The sequence below is a fragment of the Salvia miltiorrhiza genome, chromosome 7 (genome assembly GCF_028751815.1).
Source record: "Salvia miltiorrhiza cultivar Shanhuang (shh) chromosome 7, IMPLAD_Smil_shh, whole genome shotgun sequence".
In the NCBI taxonomy this organism is placed as follows: domain Eukaryota; kingdom Viridiplantae; phylum Streptophyta; class Magnoliopsida; order Lamiales; family Lamiaceae; genus Salvia; species Salvia miltiorrhiza.
In genome coordinates this window covers 23,687,155-23,704,361 of record NC_080393.1, presented here as the reverse complement: position 1 = coordinate 23,704,361, position 17,207 = coordinate 23,687,155, and positions in this window count along the sequence as shown.

Sequence of the window (17,207 nt, the reverse complement as noted above, 5' to 3'; positions counted from 1 at the left end):
CGAGAGAGATGAATTAATTAAAAAGTTAAAAGGTGCATATTAGCCCCTGAACTCCGAAAAAACGGTGCAGATCGCCCCCTTGACTAACGGCCCATAACGGTGTTAAGTCAGAGGGGCCGATCGATCTGCACCGTTTTTTTGAGTTCGGGGGCCAATTTGCACACACAGTTAGTAAGGGGACTGAAACGCTTTAAGAGCCTCCACTTGAGGGGCCTATCTGCACCTTAACCCTTTAAACAATAAATACTTCTCTAAAATATAATTTCTAATGCATCACTCTCATTTTTCTTTCAATTTATGCTAATCATAGGCTGATAGCAGCATATTTGTTGGACATATGCGTGCAATTCCAATTTGCCAATGGCATAAGAAAAACATATAATGGACGTAAATTCGATCGAGTCCATGCATTTTTCTAGACCCATAGATAAAAAGTTCATTCTATGGTGGTCTTTGGATAAATTGTAAACATGAAATTTGTATAGGACTATATTTTCCCTGCGTGCATCATAGAATATTTTTTTTACCAGTGTAGAATGTAAATATAATAGAAAAAAATTAAAATTAAAACTTGGATTGTTTTGTTTTTAAAATTGGGTGTTGTTGGTATTATTGAGTGATGAGGAGTAAAATACGCATCAACGTTGTGCATAACAGGACAGAAATATTTCTCTTTATTCTTATTATACTATTATTATTATTATTTTAAATATTTGGTGCAGCGCTGACTTGACATGACGGACTTTATCAATTGGGAGTTATCGTGGTAGCTTAACTTGGCTCTCGCCTTGGCAAAGCTCAGCTCTGGCTTCCAGTTATGTCACGCGCTAGCTTAATTCCAGGACGCATATCAGTGTAATAAGGCTTGGGCCTAATTGCTTGAGTTAATAGGCCCAAGCACTAATTAATGGACTTTAGGGGTCAATTTTACTTTATAGCTTATAAATAGAGTTCTTATAAGTATTTTTAGGTTAGGCTCTATTCATCTCTCAATTATGTAAATGTAAACACACAAAATATAGTGAAAATTGGGCAATGTCCGTGGACATAGATCATTATGATCGAACCACGTATATTCTTGTTTGTGTTATTTCCCCCCCCCCCCCCCCCCTTTTTTTACTTTCTACTGTTGGGATTAATTCTACGCTCGTCATTGAGTTTATAAGTTAACTTTTGTAGTACATTGTGAGTTTATGACAATCAACCCATGTTTTCAATTGGGTGATGTTTAATAATGTCAATAATAATTTGCTTATATAGATATATGTTTAAAATTAGATGTGATGAAATAAATACTACTTTTAATATGAACCATGTAGAGTATTCTATTCCTACTACGAAGTAATATTGTATTCGATAATATTACTGAGTGAGCAAAATGTTGGTAAGATTATTTGATTCCTCGACTTGTTATGACACCTTCAAATACGAGATAGCCTTTCAAATTTCAATACTAACAATTTTCATTGGTTGTTTCTTTTGTGATGACTATAATAAAAGTTAATGCAAAATCGAATTATATATTTCAATTTGATTCGATTATGTTATATGTTCTCTCGTTTATAGTAATGACTATCTTATGAATTATTTTATTGCATACAAACAAAATATATCTAAAACATATTCATACTCGCATTGAGCGGATTACAATGTAACGGCGGAATTGTTACTTTTCCATGGCTTGAAGGTTCACAAATTTGGGCTACAATATTCATGGATGACTAGTTCCATTTTGCCCATACACCTACTACACCCAGCATAGGCCTGTTATGTCTTCATCTCTTAGCCAATTGGCCCAACTCTTAGTTTTCTTAGCCCGATTTTGTGCTAAGTATTTCCAAAGCCTTGAACTACCACTACAGAAATTAATGTGTATCCTTAAATGGTTTGCACCTAATATCTATACATATTAAAACCAATATATAAATTTCCATCTATGATATTAAAATTTCTACGTGTCGATTTCAAGAAAAAAGTCATTAATTAATTAGCAAATATGCTTTATTCAGTTTTTATTCCATGTTCGATAAGATTAAAATAGTTAGTGAGAATTACATTAAAGTTATATTTGGAATCGATTTATCCAAGATAGATGGTTTTATTTTACTTACTATCGTTATTTATTGACTAAGAATATAGTATTTGGAAGTAATAAATAAACCTATTAAAAGAAGGAAGGTTGGGGAAGGCTCATGGGCCAACTTACGCGTAAGCCTCTGGCGGCCCATCTCTAAATTTACTTACCCTACATCTCTTTTCTTCTTCTTCTTCTTCTTCTTCTTTTCTTTTTCTTTTCCTTTTTCTTTTTCCAGAAGACTTACCCTCCATCTTGAGAAAGGACTATGTGAGTAATTATCTGTTATATTTTGTTATATTGTATGAAATCTATAATTTCTACTCTTTCCGTCTATAAAAATATTGTCATATTGTGGACGGCATGAATTTTAATAATTATTATTAGTTGAATAAGAGTCTCACTTTAAATGTGAGTGGAGTTGTGTGGACTCTACTACAATAAATGAAATTGACAAATTTTTCTTAACGAAAAAGAAATTATGATAATTTTTAGTGGACGGAGGGAATATATGTGAGTGCTCTTATGCATTAATTTACAAAACACGAAAAGAGAAACAATATGCACTTGACAATCATCTTTTTAATCGAGGAACAAATAATTTTAAAAATTATGTGATGATGGATGCAAACCTGAGATAAGAAGAATGCGTGCATTTGTAAGCAACAATAGTGGCACAAACATGCATGTTAATGTTGGTACAAAGTCACATGCAACCGAATTAGTTTGTGGTGCTTATACGCTGGTATGGTTGTTGGATGAAAGATGAGTCATCACATATTCTGCTGATTCAGCCATTTTGGTAACTGTTAGGTTCGTTTCACTTCCACACAACTTTTACCAGATTTAGATTCTGCAAATTCAGACCATTTGTTTCAGTTGGTTGAGTATGTTTAGAGTTTCTCTCGAGAAAAAAACAAAATATGATTATTCTATACTTTATAAATTCAAATTATAATCTGATGAGATCAAACAAATTATAGCAAGAAGAAGAGATCGTTAGGACGGATTGTAGGTAGGAATATTGCAAATATTATCAAATGGACAAACAAAGCCAATCTGATCAACCAAACAAGAAATTATATATATATATGCTTGTGCATCTAGTTGATAGTCATCATACGTTTATCTATACCTCTTGTAGAGTCCTATTTTACTCCATTTGTCCATTAAATAACTTACTGGAGAGAAAGACACGAATTTTAAGATAAAAAATTGAAAAAGTAAAAAGTAAGAGTAAATGAAGTATTGAAAGTGGTGAAAAGTATAGGTAAATGAGATATTATTAGTGATGAGGTATATTATATAATCCAAAATAAAAAAAAGTTTTGGAAAGGACCCAAAAAAAAGTTTAAAAATTATTTGGGTAACGGGGGAACACGGTTTGATTTGCTTGTTTAATTTAAGGACAATAGTACAATATGGTAGAGCATATTTGTCTATTAGTATTTTATTATTTGAAATTGTGCATTCTTATAAACTTGGATTATTGTTCGCTAATATTTTCACCACGCCGCAAGTATACGGGTAGTTGTAATATATGGAAGCAAGGTCGTATCCCACAAGGATTAGTAGTTCAATCTAGTGATTATCCTAATTCATTATGCTAGAGCTATTTAGACTAAACAAGGAGGTGAGTGGTTTGATTAACTAACAAATTCAAAGACAAAATAAGAACAATCAAACAAAGTGGATTAATTAAGTGATGAAGGTGGTTTAGGGATTAGGCATCGATGGATTAGCAATGGACTTCAAATTAGCTCAATATTAGTCTTGATATTCCTATTTATCTAGAGTGATCTCCCCACTAGTTCTAGCCCCCTCCCGGACGACTAAAACGGTAGATTACGGGTCATAGTTGCCGTCCCCGGTCAACTTCTAACCTATAACTCCCAAAAGCACAAAGGATCGGTAAACTCTCACCCAACTCTCAACCTCCCGGTTTATTGAGTCAATATGTTTCAAGCTCCTAATCTATTATGATTATCCTCTCCCAATTCAAATCACAAATTAGAAATGCATAGAAAGTGGCCAACAATCCATACAAGAATTAAAGCTAGGGCTTGAAAAGATAATGAAGAAGGCAATAATCAAGACATATATTAAGCATAATAATCAATCCATCACATAATCAACTAGCCTAATCCCCAAACCAATGGGGGATTTTATCCAAACATGTTCACAAACAACAAACCAAAATCAAAGAAATACATAAATGAAAGAGAGAGTAAGAAGTGACAAATCCTATTAATGAGCTTTCTTCAATCTTCTCTCCTCTTCAATGCCTTCAATCTTGGTAAAAAGATGTGGTAATGGAGGCTAGGGTTTGGTGTGAATGAATTGGGGAAGATGGAAATTGGGTGTGTTTGAGGTTGGGGATGATGAATAATGTGAGGAAAAGGGGGAGAAAGGGGTTTAAGGGGTGAAAAACCCGATTGGGGCCCACTTGGGGAGGCTCCGCCCTTTTCCCGCGGTCCTGGCCCGCGCCCGCGGCCGGCAAATGTGGGGGAGAGTCAGGGGACCCGCGGTCCCACCCCGCGGCCGCGGGTGGTGACCGCGGGTGTCTCCTGAGTCGGGGGCAGCTGACCCGCGGTCCCACCCCGCGGCCGCGGGTGGTGACCGCGGGCTACTGGGCGTATTGCGCAGGCCGCTCGTTTTGCTCCGTTCTCCCTCGTCCGGACTCGGATTTGGTCGCCGTTTGCGCTCACGGATTTCTCTCGAGACGTACTTCAATCTCATATCTTCAAAATCCTCCAATTAATCATTGATGGTTCCTGAAATTACTCCAAAACTACACCAAGATATCAAATCTTCATAAAACTAAATATTCGGGCACAAACAAGCATTCACAAGCAAAACATGAAGGGAAATGACAACAAAACATGTGGAATTGAGGTACGAAAACCATGTTTGTCAACCCCCCAAACTTAAAGTGTTGTTTGTCCCCAAACGACGAAGAGAAGAGAAATAAAAGTAAACAAACATGTGAGCATGAATTGGTGTCATTTCAAGGGCTTCAAATTTTACAAAAAATCTTTCAAAAGTGCATCACAAGTAGAAATGCATTCCAAGAAGTCACAAGTGATAATGAGTTCAATATTATAACCTCCAAGCTTGAATCCTAACAAAGTGGATGTTTCAATGACGCACTCAACTCTCAAGTGTTTAGAATGGACGTGTTTGCACTCAAATTGAAACAAATATGCAATCTTCCATAAGCTTGCCATTTATCCTAACTCTCTATACTTCAATGTGTTACAAATAAAGATCAAAAAGGGCTTCTATTTAGGTTGCAATGAGAGCTCTTTGGTGAGGTGAGGTGTTTATAGGCAAAGTGACTCATATATAATTCCCAAATTGAATAAGTCATACTCACCATTGTTCTTTTCAAATCAATCAATAACCAATATCCCCACATTTCTTCTTTTTCACCCTATGAATACTTATCAAGATCATGATTCAAAAGGCAAATCACTCCCCTTTATACTTCCTTTATTCAACATTTCTTTTTGCTTTTCTTTTTCTTTTCTTTTCTTTTGGAGCTCATAGGGGACTAGTGATTTTCACTCAATCAAAGTTAGACAAGTAATTTCAATCATTTCTCATACATTTTCATCAAAGTAACCACTAACAATCTAAGTTCTACCCATCATTGGTTAATTCAAAGAAAGGCTATAAGGCACAAAGATGGTAAACTAGGATCGCATGAGAATTTGGACACAATTTAAGTCAAGTGGCTAACAAGGATGGCCTTAAATCACTTCAATATTAACAACACATCTACTTTTATTTTCAAGAGAGGACTCATGGCAAGTTCTAGAGATCAACACACATGCTCAAATGATTTACACTCAAGAACAAAATGAGATTGTAAATGTATGACAATCAAAGGCTCAATTCTCACAAGCTCATTTTCAAGTTCTTGGAGGCAAAACATTTAACTCACTTGTCACAAGTTCAAACTTTTCATGCATAATCCACAAGTGATACACACAATTTTTCCAAGAAACGATTTATATCATAAGCCCAATGACATTCAATCAACATCACAAAGTTTGATACAATTATCCCAAGCAAAACAAAAATAAAAATATCAACTTAACTAACTCTCAAGCTTTCATTTATTCAACAATAACAAAAACAAGACAATAAAACTAAAACAAACAAGAACAAGTAAAGCAAAAGATAGATGAGACACTAATCCATCTTTCCCCTCCCCCCAAACTTATTTCACACAAAGGAGAAATAAGTTTAGATGAAGGAGAAAATGGTTACTTGTCTCGTACTCACAAACGAGGTGGGGGCTTAGGCGGTGGCCATTTTTCATCAAATTTGTATGCTCCATCCGTTGCCACCCAAAAATATGGTGGCTTATCAATCTTTGAGACATCCCGGGGGTCATGGTAATCTCGTTCACCATCTAGAGTATCACCACACTCAAACAATTCCTTATTAGGCAAATCAAAATAAAAATCAAAAGATGAACATAAATAAAAGTGAAAGAAGCAAGCCTTCGTAGAATCGCCCGTGTCGAGGTAAGGATCGACAAAATTTATGACTTTGCATTCTTTGAAGCTTGTGCAGTCTTCATCTTTTTGGAATTGTAGAGGTTGCATTGGAAAAGTTGGGCTCTCGACTTCAAGGGATTTGGAGAATTGATCCTCATCTTCTTCAACTTCTTGAGGCTCTTCACTTAGCATTGGCATTGGTTCCTCATACAAGGTTCCATTTTGTAGGCTAATGGCCATGCACACATCATCAATTCGCTTTTGATTTTCCATAGTGGTAGCCAAAGACTTTCTTTGCTCTTCTAGCATAACATCCGAGTTTGCTATACTTTTTTCTATCCAAGCTTGTGTAGCTATGAAGCATTGTAGAAGATCGTCTCTAACATTCGGTTTCTCCTCTTGATAGTACCGATTTCCCCCTTGAAAGCTTTCTTTAGTGAAATAAGAATTTTCATAATTCCAACTATTGAAATGGTCCTCATACTCCAATGGTGATTGCCACTCCATGGCATTGCACCCCATGTCATAATACTCGCCATAGGAAGGTGTTGGTTGGAAGGCTTCTTGGATGAATGGTTGCCTACAATTTCTTTTTGCTTCTAAAACTCGCAACTTAAGTTGCATCATCGCCAATTGTAGTTCGAGTTGCTCAACCAACTCATTCCTTCCATCATCCATTTAATATTTTTGGTGTTGTGTAATAATTTTCTTTTTCATCACCCTACCAACCAACAAAAACAACGAGTCAAAACAAACATCTTAAGATAGAAAACAAAAATAAATCAAGTAAAATGTCTAAAGTAGTTAAACACAATGATTCAAAATATCACAAGTAATCAAACTAAACTAATCCCCGGCAACGGCGCCAAAAACTTGTTCGCTAATATTTTCACCACGCCGCAAGTATACGGGTAGTTGTAATATATGGAAGCAAGGTCGTATCCCACAAGGATTAGTAGTTCAATCTAGTGATTATCCTAATTCATTATGCTAGAGCTATTTAGACTAAACAAGGAGGTGAGTGGTTTGATTAACTAACAAATTCAAAGACAAAATAAGAACAATCAAACAAAGTGGATTAATTAAGTGATGAAGGTGGTTTAGGGATTAGGCATCGATGGATTAGCAATGGACTTCAAATTAGCTCAATATTAGTCTTGATATTCCTATTTATCTAGAGTGATCTCCCCACTAGTTCTAGCCCCCTCCCGGACGACTAAAACGGTAGATTACGGGTCATAGTTGCCGTCCCCGGTCAACTTCTAACCTATAACTCCCAAAAGCACAAAGGATCGGTAAACTCTCACCCAACTCTCAACCTCCCGGTTTATTGAGTCAATATGTTTCAAGCTCCTAATCTATTATGATTATCCTCTCCCAATTCAAATCACAAATTAGAAATGCATAGAAAGTGGCCAACAATCCATACAAGAATTAAAGCTAGGGCTTGAAAAGATAATGAAGAAGGCAATAATCAAGACATATATTAAGCATAATAATCAATCCATCACATAATCAACTAGCCTAATCCCCAAACCAATGGGGGATTTTATCCAAACATGTTCACAAACAACAAACCAAAATCAAAGAAATACATAAATGAAAGAGAGAGTAAGAAGTGACAAATCCTATTAATGAGCTTTCTTCAATCTTCTCTCCTCTTCAATGCCTTCAATCTTGGTAAAAAGATGTGGTAATGGAGGCTAGGGTTTGGTGTGAATGAATTGGGGAAGATGGAAATTGGGTGTGTTTGAGGTTGGGGATGATGAATAATGTGAGGAAAAGGGGGAGAAAGGGGTTTAAGGGGTGAAAAACCCGACTGGGGCCCACTTGGGGAGGCTCCGCCCTTTTCCCGCGGTCCTGGCCCGCGCCCGCGGCCGGCAAATGTGGGGGAGAGTCAGGGGACCCGCGGTCCCACCCCGCGGCCGCGGGTGGTGACCGCGGGTGTCTCCTGAGTCGGGGGCAGCTGACCCGCGGTCCCACCCCGCGGCCGCGGGTGGTGACCGCGGGCTACTGGGCGTATTGCGCAGGCCGCTCGTTTTGCTCCGTTCTCCCTCGTCCGGACTCGGATTTGGTCGCCGTTTGCGCTCACGGATTCCTCTCGAGACGTACTTCAATCTCATATCTTCAAAATCCTCCAATTAATCATTGATGGTTCCTGAAATTACTCCAAAACTACACCAAGATATCAAATCTTCATAAAACTAAATATTCGGGCACAAACAAGCATTCACAAGCAAAACATGAAGGGAAATGACAACAAAACATGTGGAATTGAGGTACGAAAACCATGTTTGTCAATTATACCAGTAATATCCTTATTTATTTAAAAACTTCGAGGACATTTTAATAATTTAATATATCTATATATTCGATTAAACATTTTGTATCTAAAATTCTTCATATAGTTGTTATAAGATTTAATGTTTCATATAATATAAATTTACTATTTAAATTTAATAATCTTATGTGCGTGGCACGTACCATCCCACTTGTATCATGTAGAATCCTTTGAGAATCCACGTAAACTATTACAGATAGAACCAACTAAGCCTTGTGTGTTGACAAAGGGAATCCACGTCTACTAGAGGAGACTGCTACTATATGCGCAGTGACGAAGTCAGATTTTCGCTTCAGGGGGATTTAATTTTTTTTCTTCACTAAAATTAAAAATGTCAATTTAAAATAAATAATAATCATTATCATAATTATAATATTGTTTAAATTACAAAAAGTACATTTCACAATTATCTTCAAGTTCATACAAAAAACTGAAAAATTAAGACGAATAAAACTTTGCAACACGAAATAGCTTTCGATATGAAATTTAAAAAATGAATCTTCAGGATTCAAACATCACATTGTATAAATTAATTGTGTGTTCATTTTCTCAAAATGTTGATTCTCTAAAGTTTGCATGTCAATCCCAGTGTAAAATAACTCAATTCCATATCAATGAAAATAAAGTGATATTTTTTTTTTTTTGATAATATACTTATAAGATTATGAAAATACCCACCCTTATTCTTTTTAGAAATCCCAAGGACATCCAGTGACCTCCTAATCCACCTCCGCCTCTGACCATATATACGAGAATGTTTTGGATAAATTCCAATATTTTTCTATAATATTAGTCCAAGACCGAAAAAAAAAATTATGGCGAGAACGTGGAGATGGCGATATATTTCCGTCGACATAGCGGATCTTAATTTGTTAGATTTGAATATGATAAATATCTTTTCTAAATATCTTTTCTTTTCTTTCTTTGGATCTGATAATAATATCCAAGACACACGTATGACATCTTTTAATATTGGGTTAATAGCCGGAAAATACATCTACTATTTTCGGATTTGCATATTGCACATGACCTTCAAAAATAGCCACAAAATACATCACCTTTTAATTTAATTGCAATTTGCACATGCGTTGACCATCCCTTAAATTCTAGATGACGTGTCTCCCGGAATTTGCAGACGTGGACGCACCGTCGATCAAGTAAAACGACGTTGTTTTTGTCAAGCTTTTTTAAATAAATAAAATAAATAAATAAAAAAACATGAAATCTGCAAATGTCATCGTTGACCTCTCTCTCTCTGGCCCATCCCTCTCCCCCTGAGTCCTCTCTCTCGACAAGACTCGCCGAAGGCGCCCGCCGCGCCCCCTCTCTCCTCTGCTCTTCCTTCTCTCTTGTCTCTCACACACAGACCAAGCACACACACTGGCACCTGAGAACTCACACACACAACGCACCACCTCAGGCCACCGCCTCCCTCTGAAATCCAGCGACGACACAGCCACCGGCCATGTTTCTGCCCCTAGATCCCCAATCCAGACGCCACTCGTTCGATTCTGGCGACCGCGGCACTATCGTGCCCTAGCTCCTACCTCCCTCTTCCCTTTGCCACCGGCCATGTCTCCGCCCCTAGATCCCCAATCCAGACGAGATCACCAAAAGAAAGAAGGAGGAGGCGCGTGGGGCAGCATCGATGTCCAAATCTGAAACGGAGGCAGTGGCCTGAGGTGGTGCGTATCAAAACTATAGTGTTTAGTCCCCTTTTTCCCCAAAACTCTAGATTCCGAAATCTTGGTGGAGGGCGGCAGATCGTGGGGGAAGAGGAAGTCGCGGTGGCGGGGCGTCAGAGCGGGGCTGCTTCGGTGGCCTCGGATACTCGGTGGTCGGGAGAGGAAGTCGCGGCGGCGAGGCTGCTTTGGGCAAGAGATTGAAGAAGAAGACATTTTTCTTTATTTTTTTTTTATTTTTTCTCCCTATCAAAATGGCGTCGTTTTGAACGCGTGGCTTGGCACCGTGTAATAAATGTCAAGCGTAATGCTATGTATATTAAAATAGTGTCCACGTCATCGCCGGTCAAACATGAGAATGATCGGAACTTCCGCCGGGTGTAAATTGCAACTAAATCAAAAAATCATGTATTATAGAGCTATTTTTAAAGATTATGTACAATATGCAAATTCGAAAATAATTGATGTATTTTTCGATTATTAACCCTTAATTATTATATGCAGAAGACTCACAATTCAAATAAATGGATGTCAAAAGCCATTCCAATTTCCCAAGACGCAACTAAAAGATAAAGATTACCGGTGAATCCATTGGCAACAATTTGTTTTGGAAAAAGAAATGAAGTATATATATATATATATATATATATATATATATATATATATATATTTATTTATAATTATAGGGGCAAGTTGTGTGAATCTGAAAAGTATATAACACAAAAAATGGAACAGTAAATATCTGGAGAACAGCCCATCTTACGTTTGTAGTCACATAACCCCAAATTCACCCAACACAAAGGCAAAATCTTACCGATACGTGTCTCCTCGCACTTATCCTTTTCCAATTTTGAATTTCACCAGTCAAATTACTCTTATTCTTTTTGTAATGTCACAAAAAATCGTTTATTTTCTTAATTTGAATTGCCTTATTTATTTTATTTATTAAAATAATATGTGGATCAATAAATAAAGGTAAGATGAGAACAATAGCATATAAATTATATTTCTCGATGAACATTATATATATTTTCTTGATGTGCGTGAAAAATGAAAAGAGATTTATAATTTGATGGGACATAGTTATATATATTTTATTCAACTACAATTAAATAAATAAATATTAATAAAATTATAAATATATCGATCACATGTCACTCACCATTTGTAAGCAATTAAGTAGTATTATTTATTTTATGAAATAAAATAATTTCACTAACAAGAAAAAGAAAATATTGACTTGAATTAGCAGTGCTAGTAGAAAATGCTTGCAAATGACAAGCGGCATATCGATTCTTGATTGCGAGATATATAAGTTTAATAGTAAATTTTAAAATATTTATAAATGATCCTACATATATAGATTTATCTTATTTCTTTTTGATGAGGGGGAAAATACGCGTGCGTCTAACATAATATTCTGAAGCTGCCGATAACATTTTTGGTCTAAAACCAAAAAAAAAAAGACAAATGATGACTTGATGAGGAACCAAGAACATGCATCTTCTTCATAGATATATGAGCATATTCAAAAGGATAAGCTGATTCATAAAGGTGGATGTATGCGCTCACCTCCATTAACCAAATTTACGAAAAATGAAATTGTGGAAAACGAAATTGATAGCAGCCCATGCATTTGGCTCCACAGGTGGGAGTGGGACCCGTATGCCAGTTTTTGCATGTTCAGATGGGGCCCACTCACTATTCTTGGATTATTTGAATGACACAGAAAACTTATGAAAAGGAAATATAGTGGTTGGATTGTCCTAAAAAGCCCCAGCCTTGGAAATATATTTTGCAAATTCTTCTATAACGTCGCTGCATATGTATTTTCTCTCCATTGTTGGATAATATTATCCTATAATAATAGTAGGAGTGTGAAAATATTTTCTAATATTTTTTTATTTTTTCATCTCTAGTAATATATGATTAAAAAAAGAAAAACTAATATTTTCTTATTCATCATTTTCCAATGAAATTTTTACAATCAAAATAAACACACCATAAAAGAACAAGGACGACAAATATTGATATAACATTGTCATGGTATAGTGCTTGGACATATTATATTCAAGTTACTATATAATTTTTTGAATTAATAGTATTTTATTTCTCAAACTTTTAACATTTTCTATAAAATATCTCGAACTTTTGCTTTCTTCTAAAAACATTCGATTTTTTAGCGTTTTTCATAAAATATTCTGTTATACAAAATTTAATGGAAAGATAACTCTTCTTGAACTGACTGCAGTTAAGTTGTGAATTCTACACCACCAAGTTGATAATTCAAGACTTCTCATATGAGATGAGTTATTTTTCAATCATCGAATTTTGTATAGCGGGATATTTTATAGCAAACACTAAAAAATCAGAGTTGTTTAAGAAAAAACAAAAGATCGGAACATTTTAAGAAATACATTGAAAGTTTGGAGCATAAAAACACTATAACTCTAATATTTTTTAAGTCGAAAAAATAATGCCTAAAGAAAATATGAAATTAATAATAAAAATGAGTACAAAGGGATACTTGAAACTCCTACACTGAACCAATAATACAAAGTTTTCTTGTTAAAGGATAGACGGTATATATGCAAATGGGGGAAAAAAAAAGAATAAGAGATGAGTAATTCATGGAATTAAAGGAATTGAAAATATAAATATAATTACTCTGAGATGTTGTAATAAGACACGACGGAACAATCTTGGATTCGTCGAAATAGAATACTGTGAAATGTTAGTTGTTGTCAAAACAAAATTAAGAATAAGCCGAGTCGAAGAAGACCTCTTTTTGCAAGGCAAATTATGCTCTGACTAGAGCTCACAAATTGATGTATCCTCCCCAAAAATACAACGAATTCGCCTTCTTCGTAGTAGCATCACAAACCAAGAAGCTCCAATGAACAAGATGATAGCGAAAACTAAGAAATTTATGACTATTTTTTAAGTTGCAATGGCTAGTGAAAGTGCATGTATTTTTACACATGAATTGTCATTTAATAGACAACACTCAAGAGGTCCAGTGCGAGTACTTCGATGTTTCCTATTTCTGCAGTTGGAAACTTTTTGTGTATGAAGTCGGCGTTTTTTGGTAAGGATCTAGGGCAAAGATATGTGCAAGATCTATGGCGTGTGCATGTTTATTTACTAGATACTCTTACCTTTCATGGAGCTTGTTCGTTTGAAATATTTACAGCCTTGGAAATATTCAGCTTGTTGTGTTTTGAAAATATATTTAGGGTTTCTTCAAACAACCCTAAGTATATATTTGGACAATGACAATCTCGGAGAGGCTGGAATAACTAACAAAGACTGAGCGCCCGAAAGGGGCATCAGATTAGTAGCTGTAACAGCTATAGAGCTGCCAGAGATGTTTGGACTCTGATTTTGATTCTCAGTGGTCTTTCTATATTCTTTCTCAAACTCAGAGTTGATGTTTTAGTTTTGAGTGTTCTGTCTTTACTGTTAAATGGGAGATCTATATCATGCTATCGCAGACCCTGCCTTGTCGAAGTTGGAAGGGATTTGCTTTAAGGGTAGCCAGAGCGGAGGTTCACAAACAAATAATCATGCAAGGCACAAGCTTAAGGTATGCACATTCTCAAATCTTAAAATCAAACTTATGATCACGTTAATGGTGTTTATGAACTTTTTCAAGGTTTTTTTACCCACAAAGCATGGGTTTTACCCTTCGTGCTTCCACGAAGACAACATAACTTCACAAATCTTACCACAAAACACAAATGACTTATCAGTGTTTAACATATTTCAATAATCACCATGAGACTTACACATAAGCATGTTGTTAAATATATATGATAACAATGACAAAATAAAAAGAAAACACAAATATAGACATACAAAAACATACACCAACATCTTAAGCTTATTTTTATCACGGACGGCCCCAGTTGGTGAAGGTTGTTCCAACCAACATTGATGAGGAGTAATTCCTACATCAGCGCTGGATACTTAATTATAAGTTTATTTCGAATTATTTATTAATTTGTTCCAATTAATATTATTGTTGTTGAAAAAATAACTAACACAACGCTGGATATATCTAGAGCGCTAGGAACTCTTCCAAGCAAAAACAAAAGTTAAACATGAGTCATCATCGGCGCTGGAAAAGAGAATAAGTAAAGCCGCTGATGACCATACGACAGAGCAGAATCGGCGTTGTCAAAAGAAATAAACATAGTCATCATCGAAGTCAATCAAAGATAGCAATATCCAGCATCGTTCCCGACTTAAGACGAGATGAGAAGATTCAGCGCAGTTCAAGCACGTGGTTCCCAGCGTTGGATAAAGGGATGAAAGAGCACTCGACAAAAGCCGCAAGTTAGTTACTGAGAAGAATATCCGATGATAATGATTGTAATCCTCGTCCGTGCATGAGGAGTACCTGAGTTGAACTAAAATGTCTTTTCTATCACGATGTATTTCTTATAAATAGCACTGGCTCCTCATTTGTAAGGTTCACACTATCATTAATACATTTGTCCGACATTTGCTCTTCGAATTATTTTTTCAAGATTTCTTCAAGTGTTTACTGATTATCCGGCAAACCAGGTTTATTTTCTATGGATTATCAGTATTTTAGTTAGGGTGTTATTTTATGCTTCACCAAACATGGATTTTGAACGTAAAAATAGAAAATAAATAACATGTTAAATGAAGCTGCGGTCTTACTTTAACATGAACTGATCAGAACAAAAGATAGTTTCGCCGGAACTGAACTTTTTAAAAGCCTTCTGTGGCAATGCAGTGGGATCCTCTTGATTTAACAGTAAAAAGAGACGAACTAGTGTTTGAATATTTAAATATGTAGATGATTTTGAATTGCTAAAGGTAAGGAATATAATAAATGCTAAGAGAATCTTGAATTTGTATTGATTTGGGCATAATTTCTGTTGATGAATTGATTGTATCTTTACAATGGTAACTCTCAACCTATTTATAGACTATTACAACTGAAGGGTATTTTAGTGATTTCAACTCTAAATACGGAGCGTATTTTTTTTTTTTTATCATTTTAGCTCTTGTTCTTCTTGAGGCCAAAGAGTAGTTTCATCTCTTCATATCCTCGAGTGCCACGTCGGTCGACAACGAATATTCAATCGCTTTCTTGTTTAAGGGGTTCTCATGGGACTACGTGTAGAAACGATTATGGAACCACTCCTAGCATCCTAGGTGTTGCATTCAATTTTTTCGAGGATCGTCTCTTGGTTTATCTAAATTCACCAGTCATCAATTAAACCTAGCAAGCTTCTATTAATTTAATTAAAGCACATATGAGTTTAGAAATACTTGAAGAATTCATAGGAATTCATCAATTAAATCGCTGAACAAGGCATCGGACTTTGACGCTCCGTTTGACCCCTCAAATGATCTCCTATCACATTCTGACCAGAAATACGATTTCTTCATTTTCGGAAGAGCCTTCTGTGGCCACCTATTTTGTCTCAATAGGAGTTTCATAGAAGAAGTTATGGTCATTCTACGGAGACTGCCAGAAACTAATTTCCTGCAAAAACTGACTCGAGCTATGATCTTCTGGATTATATATTGCTCAATCTCCGACGTCGGATGGACGACGACCTTCAAAGATTTTCCAGAGAAAACACCCACTCAACAGGCACCGTTCAACTCTCACAAAAATCTTTACGTGATTCGTATATTCTGTTATGAGAGTTGATATGTATTTATAATTATAAATGCAGAATATGCACCTGACTTACGAGTTGAGTTATTTTTCTCCTACTGGGCTTAGAAGAGTTTAGGCCAACTCAGGGATCAAAAACAAGGATAAAGATGTGCCTCGAACGAATTAATTCTTATGATCAGCTCAGATTATAATTAATTCATTAATATTAATTCATTCCACTAGAGAATCAATATTGACTTACCCCTTTTTGTCAATGATGAGTCGTAGCTTGTATTTAGACTTATCGAACCCCCGTATTTAAGATATACATCATCCATCAATTAATTAAAGCTTCTTCCAACTTATATTTATTAATTTCTTATTAATCATTAAGTAATACCACTCAACCTTATTATTGCACCTGAACTTAATCAACATACATGGTTTAGTGCAATAAACCTTTTGAGCTTCTTAAGGAGATGTCATCATCCTATACCAGATACGGTCACCTAATACATATTATCAAATGTCATATATATATTTCTATCACCCAAGATATATAGTACTCAAGTTAATATGTAACTTTCACCTATAGTAAATCAAAGTGATACACAAATTTATATATACACCCGAAATCTTATTAGCATTTAGGTCATGTTAAGTCATTGAAATCTTGATTCTTCACTTAGGTCAGACAGAAGAATACATCTCACTGTGATCCTATCAATACGTTTACACGTACCAACATAGACAAGTAGTCAAGACAAACTACTTCCATCTATACTGCAGCCTAAACCAAAAACTCGTTCTAGAGTCATCTTGGTTGTGATCGATTTTATATCTCTTAAGGTTATTCCAATTATATGGCCTTTTGTGATCTACAACACACCATATAATCTACTTATATAGAGATAATTGGACATTCATATGCAATTATGAACAATTCAGATAGGCGACA